Raw genomic sequence first — 17,305 nt, forward strand, 5'->3', positions numbered from 1 at the left:
AAGGAGTAATTTCACCTTTCAAGTCTTATTGAAGAAATACATTTTGTAAGGCTATAACTAATATAGGTAGTGATTCCTCTATTGGAAATGGGCAAAGTAAATTTAAAACCTTCTGAAAAGGATTCATCATTTTAAATGCCATTAAGAGCATTCATGATACATGGGAGAAGGTCAGAATATCAACATTCACGGGATTTTGGAAGAAATTGATGCCAACCCTCATAGATGGCTTTACAGGGATCAAGACTTTGGCAGAGGAAGTAACTGCAGATGTGGTGGAAATAGCAAGAGAACTAGAATAAGAAGTACAGCCAGAAAATGTGACTGAATTACTATAATCTCATGATAAAACATGAATGAATGAGTTGCTGCTTTGTATGATAAGCAAAGAAAGGGGTTTCTTGAGATGGAATCGATTCCTGGTGAAGATTCTGTGAACATTTTAGAAATAACAACAAATAATTTAGAATATTATATAAAGTTAGTTGATAAAGCAGCTTCTGGGTTTAAGAGGATTAGATCCAATTTTGAAAATTTTACTTCGGGTAAAATGCTATCAAACAGCGTCACATAGTACAGATAAATCTTTCTATGTGAACAGAAGAATTAGTCCATCCAGTACACTCCATTGTATTATTTTAAGAAATTGCCACAGCCACTCCAACCTTCAGTAACCACCACCCTGATCAGTAAGCAGCTATGAACACCCAAATAAGACCCTCCCTCCACCAGCCAAAAAATAAAAAAAAAGGAGCCTCACTGAAGACTCAGATAATCATTCGCATTTTTTAGCAATAAAGTACTTTTAAATTAAGGTGTGTATGTTGCTTTTTTAGACATAATGCTATTGCACACTTAAAAGACTACAGAATAGTGTAAACATAACTTTTATATGCGCTGGGAAATAAAGCTTTATGCCAATCAGTGTTAATCGTTTTATTGAAATATTTTCTTTATTATGGGGTCTGGAGCCAAACTTGTAATATCTCCAAGGAATGCCTATATACAACTGGATGAGTTTTAACAAATCAATGTATCCCTGAAACCAACACTCCCATCAGAATATAGAGCATTTTTACCACCCCACAAATCTCTCCATGGCCCTTCCTGCCAATACTCATAGGAAATTAGTATTCTGATTTCTGTAATAACACAGGTTAGTTTTGCCTAGTCTTGAACTTCATATAATATAGTATGTACTCTTTTGTGTCTTTTCCTCCACAAAAATGTCCTGTTTTTGAGATGCATACATGTTGTTGCATTTACCTGTAGTTTATTATTTTTTGTTGGATATTAGTATTCCATCACAGGAATATACCATGTTTTGTTTATCCATACTCTTGATGGATACCTGTTTTGTTTGAGACTATTAAAAAGCTACTATGAACATTTTTATGTCATTGTGTATATATGTTTCCATTTATTTTGGATAAATATGTAGAAGTAAACTTACTAAGTCTTAGTTTAGATTTATGTTTAATTACATTAAAAACTGCAAATTTTCCAAAGTGGTTCTATCATCTTACATTCCCATGTGCAAAGTATGACAATTCCAGTAGTTCTAATGTTCACCAATATTTGGTGTTGACCATCTTTTTGATTTTAACCATTTGAGTTGGTATAAAATGATACATCACTGTGATTTTAATGTACAATTTTTTTGATTACTAAAGATGTGGAATATCTTTGCACGGGACTACTGACCATTCACATATCTTTTTTACAAAGTGCCTATTTTTATTGTTTGTCTGTTTATTTTTGATTTTCAGATCTTCACATATTATGAATATAGGTCCTATTTTAGATATATACCCTGAAAATATTTTCTCCAAGTCTGTGTCTAGGGAACATAAATTTAAAAATTTACCCTTTAATTTTCTTAGGTATATATTTTGGGGAGCAGAATTTTTGTTTTCGCTAAGTTGAATCTATTGATACTTTCTTTTATATACTTAGTGCTTTTGTATTCTAAAATATTGTTGCATATTTCAAGATTTCAAAGATATTTCCTATGTTTTCTCCTAGAAGCTTTATAATTTTAGCTCTTGTCTAGATTGATGATATATCCCAAATTAATTTTTGTCAAGATTATAACTTAAAACTTTTAGATCTGCCAAGTCTGAACTACTTCACATAAAGAAGTCTTGGAGAATAGCTTCTTAGACATGGTGCCACACTAAAAGTGGGTAGTTGGTGGTGTGTTTTGTTTATTTTGGGGGGAGGGGCAGGAAGGGGGTTCTTGTTTTTGCTTGCTACTCTCTAAATTCAACTAGATGAAATAAAATCTATATATTAGGAACACTTATTACATAGCAGAGACTCTCCTAAGTGTTTTATAAGTAATAACTCATTTAATCCTCAAAATCCAGAAATCTAAGGCCTAGAGAGGTTAAAGTAAACATATCAGTGTTCACACAGTAAAGAAATCACTGAGCTAGAGCTCAAAGCCTTACAGGCAGACTCCAGAGCCCACAGAAGAAATTGCTACTGTATGTTGCTTAATTCTGCTAAATTTAATATAAACAACCTGGTTCCAAGTAGAATGAAATTAAAATTTACTGAATGAGTACTGCATCAGATAGCATTCTAGGCTATTTTATCTCATGTAATTTTCAAAAATATCTTCTCTAGTACATACTATCAGGTTTTTACAGAGGACGATATTTAACCTTAGAGAGTTAAGTAGCTTGAGCTTGGTCATAGAATCAACAGTGAGTCTGAGAGTCCAGTCAGGTTGTCTGATGAAAGCCTCATGTTTTTTGCACTACAAGATCCTGTGTCCCCTGTGGAGATCTGCATGACATATCACTGGAAGAAGCACACAGGGAGGGATTTGATAGAAAAACGAAGCTGAGGCCGGGCGCGGTGGCTCAAGCCTGTAATCCCAGCACTTTGGGAGGCCGAGACGGGCGGATCACGAGGTCAGGAGATCGAGACCATCCTGGCTAACACGGTGAAACCCCGTCTCTACTAAAAATACAAAAACTAGCCAGGCGAGGTTGCGGGCGCCTGTAGCCCCAGCTACTCCGGAGGCTGAGGCAGGAGAATGGCGTAAACCCGGGAGGCGGAGCTTGCAGTGAGCTGAGATCAGGCCACTGCACTCCAGTCTGGGCGACAGAGTGAGACTCCGCCTCAAAAAAAAAAAAAAAGAAAAACGAAGCTGAGTTAGGTACACTCAGGCCTGTAGCACATTTCATTTAGGCAAACAATTAGGGGAATGTTTCCAGTCCAGGAGCAAGTCTTGAAGACCATAATCTTTAAGCCACAAGCATACTTACTCCTTGCTGATATGAACTTCTAGACCTTACTGATAGAATACACTTGCCCCCTCCAAATCTCATGTCCATGCAAAAATTGTTAGATCCTCTCTGCACCTTGAGTTTTCTACTCATTGTCCTTTCTCAGGGACCATCATAAATCCCAACTGTGTATGTCAAATCTAAAGTATATGCTGCAGCTACTACTGTCAAATCTAGAAGGAAAGGAAAGGAGAGGAGGGGAGGGGAAAGAGGAGGGGAAGGAAGCTTCCAGAAATGCAAAAGGTGTTATATTGGTGTCATGTTACTCCATTGCTTAAACCTAGATCAGTTGGTGAAAGCAGACTTTTATTATTTATTTATTGTTACTGGTACCCATTAGATGTACATATTTTCAGGGTACCTGGGATAATTTGATACATTCATACAATCACATCAGGGTAATTAGGATATCTATCATCTGAAATATTTATCTTTCCTTTACACTAGGAACATTTATTTGAATTATTATTCTCTTCTAGATGTTTCGCATCAGCATCATTTGGGAGTTTGTAAAATATGAAAATTCCCAGGTCCCACCTCAGACCAACTAAATTAGAAACTGAACAAGATCACCAGGTGGTCCCGAGGCATCGTCAATCACTGGCCAATAATATACACACTAAGCGGCAACTGGAGGAGGCAGATAGTATCCATGAAAAAAGGTGATCTTGTTCACCAAATATTTCCTATAGGAGTATCATTCAGGTAGTACCTTCATAATTCTCTGAGCATCAATAAGCTGGAGTGATCTTTGCCATTTCACACGGATCATGGAATAAAAAAGCTGCTTCTATGGATCAGAGAGTGGATGAGGTCTTCTCAGTTGTGAGATGACGCCTCAGAGAGAACATCCATGGGGACCCTTTGTTCTAGGTGGTTTAGGGGAAGCCCTGCCTCAGGGCTCTGAGTCACCTGCAATCTCCGCAGCAGCCTTTGCTAGTCATTATCCTAGGACATGATTCATGGGGCTTGTGGGGATGCAGGCTTATTCTTTACAGTCCCATCAAGCTGTCGTACCTCTGGCAAACAGGAAGGTGTAGTGTCTAGGATCAGGATTGGCCTTCTCTGTTTGTGGTTTGTTCCTGGTCATAAATTTGGAGCGGGAGGGCAGAGTGATTGCCGATTGTTGAGGAGCTGAACGGGGAACAGTAGGAGATGAAGAAGGAGGGGTGTGGGTAATGCCAGGAAAAGCAAACACTGAGCCGGTGCCCACTCAAGGTCACTTTGCTTTGGCAGGAATCAAACAAACAAACAAAAAATGGGGATTAGGGGAGTAGGATTCTCTCATTTCCTACATTTCTGTGCCATTATGGGCATAGGTTTGATACACTCTGGCCAAGAGAAAGTTGTTTTTGTTTTATATTTTCTTTTTAGAGATGCCATGGTTTTTATAACAAGGCCTAAGCAATGAACCATAAAATAATCAAAAGACACCATAGGCATTTTCTCATTGGTGCATGGGCTGCAAATCAAGAAAATAATTTGTAGTTCACCTGCCAGTAGTTCTAGAAGGAAAAAACGGAAAGAAAATGCTGAGAACGGTAATAGCAGGAGCGGGAAAAAAAAACAAAAAAAACAAAAAAACTAGAGGTGCTCATTAGAAAGCCCTGGATTTGGCCAAAGATATAGTATATGGAACCACTGAGCTTCTTAGACAATGTGGGTTGTACATATGTGTGGTACATACGTGTGCGTGTATGTGTGTGTGTGTTCACTTTTGAGTCTATTTTCTGAGATAAAAAACCATGGAAAGTATTTGGTAAAGCAGAAGTAAACACTGGCTTAATTATAACAAGCCAACTATGTTTTCAAAAGTATTATCAGCAACAGTAGTAATTATAGCAAACATTCATTAGGCATTCAACATGGGCCAACCATTGCGCCATGAGCTTTCACTACTTCACCTCATGTAACCATCAACAAAACCTATGAAAAAGGTACAATCATTATTCTCCCTTGTCTTACACATGAAAAAGGGAGACTTAAAACTGTAAAGGTCTAACTTTTAATTTGGCCAAGGTTTTATAGTTAATTGGTAGCAAACTCAGGGAACTTTAACTCAAAACTCAGGACACCTTAACTCAAACTCAGGGAACTTTGGCTCAAAAAATATGTGCATATAACTACTGCCTTCTTCAACTTTCTATTTTACACTTGGGGACAATCAGTCACTAAAAGATTAAAATGCAACATGTTTTCTCAAAAAGAATCAGAGATAGATATTGAAAGCCTATCTCAAAAGAAGGCCTTATCTTACTGAGCATAATTAGGAGGAAGACAAAAAGTCAGTGGTCTCATTTCAAAGAGTACAAACTCTGTCATTGGCTTTTATCCAGTGGGATTTTGCCCTACAGAAGACATGTGGCAATGGCTGGAGACATTTTTGTTTTTTACCATGGGAGAAAGGTGCGACTAACATCTAGTGAGTCATCCCCAGATGCTGCAAAGCATCCTTCAGTGAACAGGTAGTTTCCTCACAACAAAAAAGAATCCAGTCCAAAATGTCAAAACTGTCAAGCTTGAGAATCCTGATCTGAGGCAGCCACACTATATTCAGGAAAGGATCTTCACATGGTAGCTTTGAATTTCTCTCAGGGGTGTCTCTCTCAAACATACCCTGTTATGCAATCAGAGGCAAAAACAGCCTTGAACTGACACTTGATAGAACTAGAATCTCACAAGTAAGGCAGCCAGTGTATACTCACAAAGAACCACAAGCCGCACTGCTGCCACGTCCTAGAGGATGGCAGCCTACCCAAGACCTGTACAGCAGGAACTGTCCCAGGCCACAGATCCCCAGATCCTAGGTGCCAGATGAACTTCATGAAGTCTACCGCTGTATCTCTATGATTCCATAGTCTTCAAAAGTAACAAATTTGGGGAAATTGGGTGAATGTGCAATTTCAGGACCTCCAGTTGCTTTGCTCACTGGAAGGAACACCAGGCCTAACTGAATAAAGAGGCAGAGTACAAACTGCTTCACTTAAGCAAGCCATCTCCTGCTAAAATCTTGGATCCTAATCTGCCTCCACCCACACCCTTCTGGACTCTGGGTTCACGCTATAGGGTTGCTTTGTTCTCAAATCTAGTGGATACTCTCAGTATCTAAAACAGACTTTTGTCAAGAATTATAGGCAAGTGGTGTTGACAGAAGCAGACTGATGAACCATAAAGATGCCTGTAAAAACAAGGCCCAGAGGGCAATAAATTGTATGTGCTTATTAACCAATTCACTTGGTAGGGTTTCTGAAATAATTTAATATTTCTATGATAATTCCCACCACTTTCATTTTCTTTAATTCCTATTTCATTGTCTGGCCGCTTGATTTAACACAGGATTATTCTAACAAATTCCTGATTAACTTTTTTTAAGAAGTACAGAAAAATGAAATGGCATTTGTTTGTGCTGTATGTTCTGAAGCTTTATTGGACTGCTCACTGAGTGGAAATAAAAGATTTTTGACTTTGGCTGGCCATTCTACTGCAGTGATAATTAAGCAAAATCTTACCAGAAAAAAAAAATCCTTTTGCTGCATTTTGATTGGTTTCTCTTGTGCTACTTGCTCCCTTTCCAAGACAGCAGGACAGGCCATACCAATTTACAAGAATTTGCAATAACCCAGATGGCAGAGCTTTACTGTTAAAGTGAGCAGTGTTAGCTATTCCCACCACAAATACACACTTGCCATACCTTTCCTATTCTAATTTTCAAATCAACGTTAAGGATCATAAAGAATGAAAAGGATATTCTGTCTGAAAACAATCTTATATTTCAAAATTAACATTTAATAATGCATACTCCCATTCCACTTAATACACATATTAATGTCTGTAAACGAAAAACACAATGTAAAATGGCCCATCCAGCCCAGAGCAGTGTACTAGCATGAGTATGATTTACAGAGTCAGACAAAATGGAATTCAAATCCAGATCCATCATTAGCAAGCCATGTAAACGTGAGTAAATTACTTAGCTAGTCTTAGCTTCAGTTTTCTCATCTCTAAGGTAAGGATAATAGGCAAACCATGCATTAAGTATTCATCCAATAAGTGCAATGTTTTTTCTCCTTGCAAGATGACCTCCTCCAGAACCTAGCTCAAGCTTGCTTAACGTGTTTACTGCTTAATGGAGAAAAAGCCATCAGCCAAGCCTTACAATGTTGCAGGTACTCTTACAGAAAATGATAGGGATCCTTGGAATATTTAGGGAACCAGCTGCATGTAAGGAAGACCGACAGGTCCCCATCACAGTTGCTTGTCTTTCAAAGAGCAGCTACCCCATCACTGAGGAGTGGAATGTTTAGTTAGATAAATGACAAGGCCAGGTTTCCCTTTGCAACAATACCCTCCTGGGCCAACTTTGGTTTCCTCTTGCTAGGCAAATCTGTTTCCCCACTTCATTTTCTCCTGTGTTCCCTTGTCCTTTTGCTTTTCTCTCCAGGCTATCTCTCACATTTTTTAGTTGTTCACTATTCTTCTAACATTCCCTCCCCTCCTATTCTTCTCTTTAAGTATGTACTTACTAAGTGACACCACAATTCATGATGACAAACCCTAGAACATTAGGAGATCTAGCTAATCCCAGAATCATTATTTATATAAATCTTTGTATTAGAATTACGACTTAAAGTAGCACCTTTGCATCATGAAATTGATGAAGTGCCTTACTCTTCTTTTTACATTGCTTCCATTATAATATAATATTTCATGTGGCACCTTCCTGCTTAAGTTTAATGTTCTAGAAAGAAGTGATCCTCACTTTCCTTACTGAAACTCTCAAGAAGAGGTTAAGTTCACATTCAGGTATTTTTATAATAATAATTTTAAGGACAAGGATACTGAGACACTAATGAATGGAAAAATTTTTTAGCATATCCCAGACCCCAAGGCTATATTAAGGCTTATATTAAGAACTTATCTCCCCTAACCCCAGGCCCAGCACTTTATGAATAAAATTACATTTAATCATAGTGCAGTCCATTTTCTGCAGATGTGGTTATCCATTCTAATTACGGTGTCCTAAAGGATCTGTTCCTCGACTTTAAATAATCCTTTCCCAAATATAACAAGACACCTAAACTCAGCTATGATCTCTGAATGAAAGTACCTGCTCAAAACCGTGCTCTTTGACATACACTATTTCACAGAAACTTCTGAACTATGGATTATTATGCTCACTTAGCAACCCAGAAAACTAAGATCCAGGGAGAAACGTGACAATAATGTGCCAAGAATTGAGAAAGTTCTGCAGAAAATGTTTTTTAAGCACATAGTCCAAAATCAACAGCTCTTAAAAGGAAAAATCAGGATTTGAACTCAGGTATTTTTACTGTTATATCATTACAAGAGAGGAAAAAGGAAGAAAGTGGTCAGGCAGGCAGTTAGGGTGGGTCCTTGGCTGAATTCTCTCAATGGAAAGAACAGTCTGCAGGCACAGATAAGGGAACTTGGTAACTGGGACTTGCCTACCTAGGGCATGTCCACAGCCATACAGATAAGAAAGGCTAAACACGTGACTTGCCCAGACATGCCTGCAATTGAAAAATCCATTCTGACACATGTGCAGTAAGGGGAACAAAGCAATATGGTGTAACTCAAACTAAGAGCCCACATGCTCATTAGGAGGACAAGGTGGAGCTACCAGAAATTCACACCTTATGCAAATGAGACACCCAGCACTCATCAGTTTGTTTTGTATTCAACTATAAAAATGGCAACCCTCTTCTGGGACCCCTGTCCGTGGAGGAAAGCTTTGTTTCTTCACTTATTAAACTTTCACTCCAACCTCACCCTTTGTGTCCACGCTCCTTAATTCTCTTGGTTGTAAGACAAAGAACTCTGGGTAATGCCTCACAACAAGAGACTGTTACATTGTGGTGCATTGGCAAGATTATTACAATTATCTATCCTACACATTTTTATCTTCCTGTACTTGTCCATGCTCTTCTCTTTTCCAAGAATGTTTTCCTCACTATCTTTATATATGAAATTGTACCATGCACCAGTCTCAATTCATATACGACAATATTCTTCCAGGAACTTTCTCATGTTCCCCTAGTGTTTGTTCATTCTTCTTCATCCATCTTTTTCTTTGTAGCCACACATTTTGCTTAAATCTTTGTTAGAACATGTAACAAACTTTTCCTAGTGTTAGAAGTATTTGTTTACATTTCTGTCTCTCTGAGAGCTTTTATTCATTCAGGTATACATTAATTTCTGGAACAACTATCAGGCCTGCTATGTGCAGGACACTGATGATATGCAGGCAAAAAATACTTAGGCAGAATTCCTGATCTTAGAAAGCTTACTTTTTCATTGGAGGAGATAAGAGACACAGGCATTTAATAAGGCAAGCAATATCCAAAACAATACCAAAATGTGGTCACTGCTATGAACGAAATTATCTGGGTAATGAGGGAGAGCAGAACTGTAGAAGGCCACTTCAGATTAGCTGTACACTTCCAGTGAATGACAAATAATTTGAGATTTGAAGAAAAATAATGAAAAGGTGGCTCAGGCCTGTAATCATAGCACTTTGGGAGGCTGAGGCAGGAAGATCATTTGAGGTCAGTAGTTTGAGACCAGCCTGGGCAACCTAGCAAGACCCTGTCTCCACAAAAAATACACACACAAAAATATATATTTAGCCAGGTATGGTGGCATGCACCTATAGTCCTAGTTACTTGGTAGGCTGAAGTGAGAGGATTGCTTGAGTCTAGGAATCTAGTTTGAGATTACAGTGAACTATGACTGCACCACTGCACTCTAGCCTGGGCAACAGAGCAAGACCCTGTCTCTATTTAAAATAAAAAAGAATATGAAAAAGCACATTACAGGTATGGGCTGCATGAATCCTGGCCTGGGGAAGGAGAAGTTAGCTTGAATGTGGTGAGACATTAGCCTGGCGTGGTAGATAGATGGACAAATTTTTATTTCTTAAACATAACAGAAAAAATGGTGTGGTGCAGAACATGTGTTTTAGAGGCATGCATAATTGGGTCCAAAAGCTGCCTTGTCCCTTACAAGCTGTGTAAATTTCTTAATGTCTCTTATTCTCAATATTCTCATATGAAGAAAGAAAAGGAAATAAGGGGAAAAAAAGCCATACAATTGTTGAATGGAAACTGTTATAGTAGTCCTCAGTTGAAAACCAGTAGGGAAAACAGTTATGGGTTCCATTAACATAGAGAAAGAGAAATTACCTAAAATTAGACCTGAGCAAATGGATTTTTCTCAGTGAGTACATCATTCACAGTCAGTTGAAGCTGAAAAAAGAGCAGAAGCATATAGGCACGTTTTACTCTAGGAATCCACTCCAAGACAGGGAAACCTCTATATTCCACAGACACAGTTCCAAGTTTTGTGATTATGCTGGGGCCTCTCCTAAGAACGAAGAGTTATTTCAGAGACACCATTCCTCTCTGTTACGTTCACAGATAGTATAGCACTCTCAAACACTGACACTGTTGTGTTTTTGTTTGGGTTCTAAAAATTGAATGTATTTAATAATATTCTTCCCAATACCCAATTAACCATCACTCCCTACACTAATTAAAGATGGCATTCCAGGGCTCTTGGCCATTCGTTGAAATAAATAAATCATACTTTATGGCAAATAAAGATGGAAAACTTTCCCAGAGATCCAGATGGAACCAGGAAACAGAAGGCCAGGTAACGAGGGATTCCTGCTCACCTGCAGTTCTGTTAACCAGTCAGCATCAGTGGAAAACTCTCCTTGGAAATCATTTTGATGTAAATAAGGCCCCTTTCTGCAAAGGAAAAGCGTAAAGCTCAAAGAAATAACTGGTGTTTTGTAACACTTTTGGAAGATGAAGCCAGTCATTCATGCCCAACAATAAAAAACTACAAGCAGTCAAAAATTATCTGGCGATAAAAATAGCAAGGAAAGCATACCCATTATTAGAAGTAAACTCAGAAATTTGGAAGCAATTGTAAATGGAAAAACAGAAATCTGCTAAAAAAAATTTTGGTCCTACAAAGAAATCTAAACTCTATTGTTTTTAACTGAACAGTCACATTCAAAAAAGAACGTAACAATATAGGATTTTTGTAACTGAAAAGATAATCCATTTAATCTTTGGGTTAGTGGCCTAACACAACCCCAATTTCACATAAAAATTTCTTCTCCACTATTAGGGTAAGTCTACTAAATTTTGCCAGGAGAGAATAAACTGCTTATCTCTTCTCTATCTTTTCATTCCACATTTTTATGCCTTTTGGTCTCTGCTTGTTGACTCTGGGATATGAAGAAAAAATAATATTCTCAACAGTTTTTCCCAGATAAATACTCTATAAATTGTAATGTTCCCTGTATTAAATGGAGATTCAATATATTATGTGTAAGAACAGGTCTGAGTTTTTACACGGTGGTATTTATTGGCATTAATAATTACATGGATTTACAAATATTCATACACACCCCCTTCACAGAGCGCCCTAATTAACTTGTCCAGGATTTGGAATCCTGACAGTCTACCAAGTCAGCAGGATCATTAAACCCAATCATATTTTCCGCCTAACCTGATATTTCACTAGAGCCATTGAAATCAATTTACCCAACAGAGACATTTGTCCCTGGCCTGTCACCAGAGCCCGTACCAAGCGTCCTACACTTCTTTATCTTTTGGCAGGGCCATCATAAGCGAGCGACACAGAGGGTGATATATGAGAACTCAAATAAGTCATAAATCCCACAACCCTTCATCTCCCGTCAGGCGGACTGAATTTACGCCCACTGGCCTTGGCAATGGCTCTTAGCTCAGCTCCAAGAAAGTCAACTTAAAATGACACACTCTTTTAGGAGTGAATCTCCTCTCAACGTGGCACTAGGGAGAAGCAGAATACCAAAGAGAAAGGAGGAAGGGAAGATGTCAGGACACTCTATTCTCTAAGATGGGTAGAGGCCACTAATCTCTTTTTCCTTTAGAATTAAAATACCTTTGTAGGACAACCTCCATCCTTGCTTCACCCCGATTTTAAGTGACCAGAAATCATCCATTTTATTTTGCTTCTAATTGGCATAAATGGTGGAGAATTAAGAAGGGAGGAAGTGGTACTCAGATTATATGTGGATGTCATATACCACGATAACAAAGATTTGCCTAAAAAGCACAGGGGAAATGGGCTACAGGTGCTCTGTAAACTATGGAAACAGGTCTTGTCGCTGAGAGCTTTCTGCCTATGTATTTGAGCATGTGTGCACATGCATGCACTTTTTATTTCAGCTTTGGTTGAAAGCAAAGGCACTCAACAAGAGATTTGTCAAGCTCGAAAGGTCCTAATCTTTTTAGGTGACTCTTCCCTGATGTCTTATAGAATATCCTGGGGGTTTTACATAAGAGTAAGTGTGTTTCTGGATGAAGAAGCTAGCACTCCCTTCCTTCTTCCTCTTCTCAAAAGAAAATATTATTTTTAACCCAGGGGAATTATAAACAAATGTGGTCTCGTTTAACAAGAAATTAGGAATTTAGAGTAAATCAAAGGTACTAGAAGTTAGGAAAAGGAACTGAAATAGTGGTCAGCAATTGTTTGAGACACTTTCAAATATTTTTATTCCTCTAAGAGAAGTGGGTGGAAAATCTGTCATTTATAAGGTACATCAAAATTAAATCAAGGAACTCCACCTGGTCCCGTCTTCCCTTCCATTCAGTTTGGTAGTCAACAATACTATAAAAATAGTCACCATGCCTTTCCTCCATACATTTCATTATCTATCCTTCTTAGTATACATCTTGAATAATGCAATTTACTTCAATGTCACCAAGAAAGCCAAGTCCCTTCGAGACTGTCATTATCATAAACTACAATCTGCTACCAATTTATCTGTCCTTAGCTGCTCCTTGTTGTAACTTCCCTTGAAAAAATAAACCCAAAATAAAAAACAATACAATAAAATAATGATGAAGCAGTTTAAGTCCTGGTTTCTGTTCAATCCTGGTACTTTTCCATTTTAGCTGTTGTTTTGTTTTTGTCACAGTATTCACCCATAACTCGTCTAGGAAATAAAACCAGAGATGAATGGAGAACATATCATTCCATGTCCTCCCCCTCCCACAAGTCTACACCAGAGCACTCTCATTTTACTTTTGGAATATTTTTTTCTTATTTTTAGTAAGGACATTAGAACAAGATCATATATAAATTTAAGGCAATCAATCAGTCATGGTGTTACTTTAAAAGAGGAAGACGATTGGTGTTTGAAATTGTGTTATAAGAAGTTGGAGGTGGGGGGGAAGTATATTGCTGAATACCATATAAACAACCAACTGAGTTCTGAATAATTACAGAATTATATTTTTCTTACATCTCCTAACGCATTTAACAATGTGGAGTAAAATGCAACTGTCCTCCAACAAGGAAAAACTACCATGTAAAAACTATGATGCTTTTCCGATTTCAAGAAGAAAGTGATAACATCAAGATGAATGATATCATGGATGATTAATTTTTCCTCCTGAAAAGATTTAAATTCTGACCAATAGAGTTATTAACTAGTCATGAAAATTCTATGTTAGCATTTAAAATACATACACATACACATTTTATATTTGTTTATAAAGTAGCAGGGGAACAATTAGCTCCATCCATCTCCCACAAACAAAACAAATTGAGAAGGATCCATTTTACATCCAATCAAAAGTAGTAATACTTAGATATAGAAGTAGAGAGATGAAATGGTACAGAAAATCTCCAAGATTTATTTGGGCAAATGCCTCTAGGCTGGCGATTTTATTTCATGCACACTTGTTCCCCTGTGTAGAAATGGAGATCACATAATTTAGATTGAGTTAGATTCAGGTTTTAGGAAACTTGACCATGTGTATCTCTCAACATACAGAAAGGAAATACGGTACATTTATGGATCAAACCTTTGGGTTTCTGAGATTAAGATGCTGTATAAGTATATAGTATATTTTACCAAAAAATCTATGATTTCTATGAATACGTGCATGTAGGCTATGGACAGAAATAGGACCTGTTCTTTTCACATGAATTGCTGTCAAAGGAGAATATCAGATACATTTCATGAAAAGGCCAGATATGGCATGTTTTATATAATGAAAAGAATACATTAAGAACCTTGTGAAAATGAAAAATGAGACAAGGCTGTAGAGTGAAGCCTATTAAAAGGACAGTCCTCACTTAAAATAATTTATCTTAATATCTTCATTCTTAACCACTGTACATGAATAAAACTTTGATTTTACCTATTTTTTGTCAAATTTATCTTGCATGTTGGCATTTTGCAACTCACCTCTGATAGAATGGACTTAACAAATTAGTTTCCGTTTAAAAAAGAGGTTTACATTTATAAGAGGAAAGGGCCTTATAAAAGTGTAAAAGAGCTAAAGTTGAAATTAAAGTTGATATCAGGATTTGAGAATTCCACCTGTTTATTTTAATGTGCTATGTAACTCTGAGGTAAATTCTTAAGTGTAAGATGCTTCGATAATCTTATTCCACATGGCATCAGAAGAAAGTTAATTTCATATGTGATTCTCCTATTTGTTCTCCAGAGCATTTGCTTGGAATGTGGAATCATTTAAGAATAGTTTAAATCAATGATTTCTAACATTTAACTCTTGTTAAAGTCAAGGAGAATGTTGTATAAAACTCAATTTTATAAAATCCCAGAAGTTTTCGTTACTTCTAATAATCACGTTCAATTTTTAATACATCTGAAATTATTGTTTTAAACTCTCAGTTATCAAAATATACTCTTAAATCCTACAGAAAAATAAACCAAACTAGATTACTCAGAAAAAATGTTATTATGTATAACAAGACTCCTATCTTGCCAAATGTGTATGAAGACATCATAACACCTTGTTTTTCATAGTGCTTTAGATTTTACACTTGCTTTCAATCTTTCTCATTTGACTGTCCCATCTCAAGTGCGTAGCAAGGGCAGATGCCACTTTTCCTATTTCCCAGATGGTACAATGCGGCTCAGACAGTTAAGCGACTTGCCGCAAAGTTGTTTTTCTCACAAAATAAAACATCTAAGTTCTTTAAACTTTTAAATGTCTTCTCTTAACATGTTTATTTTTTTCAAAAAACCTATGTGTGTGTGTGTGCATGTGTCTGTAAGAAATAAGAACCATAATTGTAGTACTAATTCCAAATGGGATGTTTCCTGGCTTAACAGAATTGACCTTGTAAACCACAGACCTATTAAAAAGTTTCTATTTTTGAAGTGGCCTCTACTCAGGGTAGAATCTTAAACATGAGGGAGCATAAGAGTCACAGGAGAACTCAGTACAAACGTTGGTCATTAGTCTCACATTCATAGACTGTCTGATTTAGTAAGTGCATGTTGAGGCTCCAGGAATCAGTCATTTTAATTAAGTGACCCTGGGGTTTTTGAAGGAGGTGATAAGAAATCCTAAAGTCATATTGTGTCCATATAACCACTGAAATTCGGGGCTCTGCCTTTTAAGGTCACTATGCCCCCCATCTCCTCTGCTCAGAGAATGCCACTGGAGGAGAGAGGTAGAAATATTGATACGGAGAAAGGTTCTAATAGCTAAAATAATTCTCATCCTTGAATGGCTTCAACTTGTGATGGTTGATGCCCATTCAAAACTCCAGCTGAAACTAGTCTACCAAGAGCTGAAGGCCTCATTGTGTCTCTCACAATTTCCTGAAATAATCCTAGAATCAAGAGGAAAAAAAAGACATCTTGGTTACTAACTCAGACTTGTATTTTCCAAACTGTGTTTCTTATTACCACTCCTTAGGGCACTAAAATTCGATTTTCCAATATATTACTAAAGGCAGGTTTCATAATCTGAACTGTTTGGGAAAGAAGAACAAACTAAACAGCTGCAAGGTGGAGAATGAATTTAAGTGGAAGAAAGATGAATGCCTAGAAGTCAGTTACAGTGTGGCTTAACCCTAGTGAGTGGATATATTTAAGAAATATCAAAGTGGAATTAACAGAACAAGTGAATTGACAGATGTCAGTTTCCTCTCTAAGGTTCAGGTGAGAGTATGCTCCCATATCATGTACTTTATTTACTTTTTGCCCCTTTGAGTCAGTTCTGTTTATGGCAGAAACATGGTTAGCTGAAACAGTGACATTTGACAACTTAGCGGATTCCTAATCAACTGAGAGCTTTGTGAAAGGGAAGAAGATCTTGCCTTAGTATTATTCTTATTCCCAACCATAGCACAATGACCATAGAAGTAGATATTTAATAATGACTTCATGCCTGGAATTTGATTGAATTTAATTGAATTCAACATTATTGCTATAAATTTTAGTAAGCTTCAAGTTGTTGGAGGCATGTGTGATTTTTCAGAGAAAATAAATTTCCCACCTAAAATATCAAGTACCTTTAAATACTAATTGCATGGAGTTGACTTTTTGATAGTGTATTATTAAGGTTAATGAGGTTCAGACAGGGTACTGATGTAATTTATCCTGCACTAGAGAGAAGAGAAACATTTCCTTTCCTTGTTTAGTTCCCACACCTCTGTCAAATTTCCATCCTGGTTTTCTCACGTTTTTGTCTTAGTCTGATTGGGTTATTTTTTTGGATATATGGGAGGAATGTTGAGAAAACTTAACAGTCTTCCTCACAAACCTCTGCAGTCTCAGCAGCCATTGCTTTTTCCTGCATCACATCTAAACAAACAGACAACAACAAAAACTAGAGATAATTTGATTAATTTACATATGGTCCAATGAAGATCCATGTTTTTAACATGTTTATACTATAAAATAAATTTTACTGTTTACAATTCCCTCTTGTTTTGTTGAGCCAAAATGATTATAAATTGTAATTGATTAACTCTTGATACTGAGTTTGATTTTGGATACACAATATAAACAATCATTAAAGAAGGATTAATTTGGCTATAGCAGATGGAATGCAATCTGTTTCACAAGTATATTACGATTCTCACTTTCTTCCAAAAATGAGAAGATCAAATAGTTTTCAGTCCTTGTGAACCTTATAGTGCCCTCATTCTTGGTTTCA

The 17,305-nt window shown here is 37.1% G+C and overlaps 1 protein-coding gene across 2 annotated transcripts in view; it reads right to left on the minus strand.

Annotated features, from left to right (window-relative positions):
* The window catches only part of NRXN3 (neurexin 3), a 1,638,519-nt gene that overhangs the window by 813,725 nt on the left and 807,489 nt on the right, over positions 1 to 17,305 (minus strand). The gene's annotated exons all lie outside the window — the stretch shown is intronic.

Source organism: Colobus angolensis, unplaced genomic scaffold (assembly GCF_000951035.1).
Source record: "Colobus angolensis palliatus isolate OR3802 unplaced genomic scaffold, Cang.pa_1.0 Scaffold3, whole genome shotgun sequence".
NCBI classification, from domain to species: Eukaryota; Metazoa; Chordata; class Mammalia; order Primates; family Cercopithecidae; genus Colobus; species Colobus angolensis.